We start from the raw sequence: 4,904 nt of genomic DNA on the forward strand, positions 1-4,904 counted from the left end.
AAAATTAAAGCAAGTTAAGAAGATAGGATATTGAGGTGCAGTATTTTTCTATCCCGTTTAAATATTTTTTTCCATATTCATAAATTATTGTACTCATGAAAGTTAAAATATGATATGTTATGAATGATATGGCAATTCCGGTACAATGATATGATATGAGCTCTTATCGAATTTAAAAATATGAGACAGTATGATTTTCTGATACATGTTTTAAAATTTTTATACGGGATCAATCCCACTATTAATTTTTATATCTTACCGAGTATTCTCATGTACTCACCATTTTCCCTACTCATAAGTTAAATAGGGTCGTGTCGGAGCGTGGTAATTCAATTGAGTGGTTGTGCCTCGTTTCGCTAGACGAAAATCTAAAAATCTAGCACGTAACTTTATTTTTTTCAAGTTTATTGCAATAGACATCTATTTATTATTAAATTCTCATGAGTGTTTACCACTATTAATTTTTATATCTTACCGAGTATTCTCATGTACTCACCATTTTCCCTACTCATAAATTAAATAGGGTCGTGTCGGAGCGTGGTAATTCAATTGAGTGGTTGTGCCTTGTTTCGCTAGACGAAAATCTAAAAATCTAGCACGTAACTTTATTTTTTTTGAGTTTATTGCAATAGACATCTATTTATTATTAAATTCTCATGATTGTTTATTTGCATAGCAATATATGCAGGTTGCATTTAAAATAAAGTTTGAATTAAATGTTATTCGTTCTATCGATTTTCCTGTTTAAAAACATTTTATTATGAATTTACTACCATATTCACGTTAAAGATTTTTTTTATACTTTTTTGTGGTATAATTAGCCAATAGTATATGCAATTTTCTTAGAATTTATGACACATATAGTCAAAACAATTGTCACGTCACTTTTCATTTGCTTGTCTTGGATGTCCAACATGTACTAAAAAAATATGGATATTTTAACATTGGTGGTTGATTGATAGTCCCATGCATGTCTAATTAATGAAACCCACAATATTGATATTAAATTGGTGAAATTGATGCCATATTTCTACTCACTGCAAATGAATAAATAAAATGTGCCTTATTATCATATTTTAATAGGAGTAAGAAATACAAATATGGTTAGTTAACATTTTGTGCATGCTATTTTTATCCTATCTATAGATATTTCCATGACATTTAAGTAATTGATTATTTTAAGGGAAAATATTCCAACAGTATAAAATTTACAAATTTACTTGCCAACAATTCAACTTTATTTGAGTTCATAAGGATGTACCAATTAGAAATTTAAATTTATGAGTCATATATGGTTTAAAATAAAGTTGACATTTTTATAAATAAATTTTGTAACGATTCAAATCTTAATTTTTTTGGGTCGTTTAACATTTTACCAAACAAATCGATTAATAACAAAAATTGAACAAAAAAACACATATTGACCATATTCATCGATTGAATTTGCAAGGAGTTTTCTTTCGCCTCTTCTATCGACAAAGACGAGAGAGAAATTTAGGGTTGAAATGAAAAAAATTACACATTCCAAACGAGATATTTTTTATGTGAGAACTCCGTTAGAGAATTAATAAGATTGCAGTGAAGGGTAAAAACGGAATAGAGAAAATAGCATCATGAATGAATAGTGCACATTTTATCCTCACATGAAACAATGACAAGTCCTCTCTCTTATAAGAGAGTGTAAGCCCCCCGGGGCATAGCCCGGTGGTGCAAAAGACAGGAGTGGGGTTATCTCACGCTTTGTTAGCAGCCACAGTGTGGGCGTTCGATTCTCGAGACATGAAATTGGACTCCTTGTAGGCGCAGTGTACAGGTAACTCTTATTTTCTGACCAGTTGGGCCACATCTCGCGATTTACCTCCTTTACAAAGCTCTAGTGGTGGGACGGTGGGGACGCTCAAGTTTGAGGTTCAACCTTTATAAGAGAGTGTGTGTGTGTATATATATATATATATATGTTGGGAAAAAATGGTTTAATGGGTCAACTTTGAGCCCAAATTTCAGTGGGACCCACCTTTTAAATAATACGGGACCTAGCATATTCAAGTTCTACTCCACGAGATGATTAACGTGATATATTTATTTATCGAAAACCATTTAAAATTGAATGAAATATTAAGTGTTAAAGTAACTCACATAAACTAAGGATTATGGAAGAATTTGATTTGCCAAACACTTATCCCACATAGGAAAGTTTGGTGTGGTTTATAAGGTGGAAGTTTGGAAGTTTGGAATTGGGTTTGGGCCCCAAGGGGTACCAATAGTCTTTGGAAGGGGGAAGACCTATATCCTATTGGGTTCGGTCATAAACCCACACGCGCGAGCCGCCGTCGCCGTCCGTCCGACCGGCCAGCTCGACTCGGCACGGCACGAGCACGTGCCCGAGTCCGGTCCGGTTCGGTGCGGGTCCAGGTGGACCTTTACACTATATTAACTTTTTGGAAAAATTTTATTTAAAATTTTGGGCCAAATTGTAAATAATCAAATTCTTGGGTACAAAATGATATTTAAATTTTGGCTTATTCCGGGTGTTTTAATTTTTTTTAACAGCCGACTGTTTCGACTGTTTACCGACCAAACAGTCGACTGTTTACCGACTGTTTACCGACTTAACAGACACGACTTTTTAGAACAGCATGTCTGTTCGGATTTTTGAGGTAATTCTGTCGGATTGTTTTCGAAGGAGTGAATTCAAAACAACAATCTTAAAACGAATTTCTTTTTTTTTTTCAATATTATTTGTTTTTGTTTTTACTCCTTATCGTTGATCTTCTGATTGCATTCAGAAATGGCAACTTTTGGTACCACACTCCCGAATACGATCGGGGAAAAACTAGAAAAGTTTAATGGGTCAGATTTCAAGTGTTGGCAACAAAAAATGCTTTTTTATCTGACGACATTATATCTGGCTAAATTTCTCAAAGAAAATGTGCATTCATATACCGAGCAAGACAGTGATGCTGAAAAATTGGCTGCGGTTGATGCATGGAAGTATTCTGATTTCTTATACAGAAATTATGTGCTTAATGGACTGGATAACACATTATATAATGTGTACTACAATGCTAAGTCTGCAAAAGAACTGTGGGAATCTTTGGACATAAAGTACAAAATCGAAGATGCCGGCACGAAGAAATTCATTGTCGGTCGTTTTTTGGATTATAAAATGGTTGACAACAAGACTGTCATATCCCAAGTTCAAGAACTTCAGATCATACTTAGCGACATACATGCCGAAGGAATGAAACTAAGTGAATCATTCCAAGTCGCTGCACTAATTGAGAAATTACCACCTTCATGGAAGGATTTCAAGAATTACCTCAAGCACAAGAGGAAGGAAATGAAACTTGAAGATATTATTGTCCGTTTGAGAATAGAAGAAGACAATCGCAAAACGGAAAAAAGGAATGGTGCATCTAATTCGATGGAATCAAAAGCCAACATTGTAGAATGAGGCTTCAAGATAAGCAAAAAGAGGAAGCACAATGGGGAAGGACAAATTGGTTCTTCAAAAACTGCTAAAAAGTTTAAAGGCAACTGTTACAATTGTGGCAAGGCAGGACATTGATCCAAGGATTGTCAAAAGCCAAAAAATGTGAAGGGAAAAACTAACCAGGCCAATGTAACAGAACATGAGAACCTCACTGATAAGGTACAAGACATGAATCTTTCTGCAGTCGTCTCTGAATGCAACTTAATTGGAAACACTAAGGAGTGGTGGGTAGATACTGGAGCTACTCGTCACATATGCTCAAACCGCGGGATGTTCTCTACCTACAAAGCAATGGATCATGATGAACATCTTTACATGGGAAACTCGTCATCTTCCAAGGTAGAAGGACATGGGAAGATAGTGCTGAAAATGACAAGTGGAAAAGAGCTCACTCTGAATGATGTTCTCCATGTGCCCGATATTAGGAAAAACTTGGTATCTGGTTCTCTACTAAGTAAGAATGGGTTTAAGCTAGTATTTGTCTCGAACAAATTTGTACTATCAAAGAATGAAATGTTTGTAGGAAAAGGCTACCTGAATGAGGGGCTCTTTAAATTGAATGTAATGACTGTTGTACCTCCAATTATGAATAAGAATACATCTTCTTCTTACTTGCTTGAGTTATTTAATATTTGACATGAACGATTAGGACATACAAGTTATAACACTTTGCGTAGACTAATCAAATTAGATTTATTACCAAAGTGTGATTTAAATCCTAATCACAAATGCGATATACGTGTAGAAGTCAAAATGTCACGTCTACCCTTTCGTTCTGTTGAAAGAAGTACCGAACCCCTAGATTTAATTCACACCGACATATGTGATTTAAAATTTGTTCAAACTAGAGGAGGTAATAAGTACTTTATCACTTTTATCGATGATTTTACTCGATATTCCTATGTGTATTTGCTCAAAAGCAAAGACGAAGCAATTGAAGTGTTTAAACACTACAAGTTAGAAGTTGAAAATCAACTTAGCAAAAGGATTAAGGCCATAAGAAGTGATAGAGGTGGTGAATATGATTCACCATTTGAGAAATTCTGTTCGGAACACGGAATTACTCATTAAACTACCGCGCCTTATTATCCTCAATCTAATGGTATTGCCGAACGCAAGAATAGAACATTGAAGGAGATGATGAATGCTATGTTAATAAGTTCTGGATTACCGCAGAACTTGTGGGGGGAAGCCTTGCTTTCCGCCAACTATATTCTTAACAAACTACCACATCAAAAAACGCAAAAAATACCTTATGAAGTATGGAAAGGTCACAAACATAATTATAAATACTTGAAGGAATGGGGATGTTTGGCTAAGATAGTAGTTCCTAAACCTAAAAGGGTTAAGATAGGACCTAAAACCATTGATTGTGTATTCATTGGTTATGCCTACCATAGTAATACGTACA

Source organism: Olea europaea, unplaced genomic scaffold (assembly GCF_002742605.1).
Source record: "Olea europaea var. sylvestris unplaced genomic scaffold, O_europaea_v1 scaffold2469, whole genome shotgun sequence".
Classification (NCBI taxonomy): domain Eukaryota; kingdom Viridiplantae; phylum Streptophyta; class Magnoliopsida; order Lamiales; family Oleaceae; genus Olea; species Olea europaea.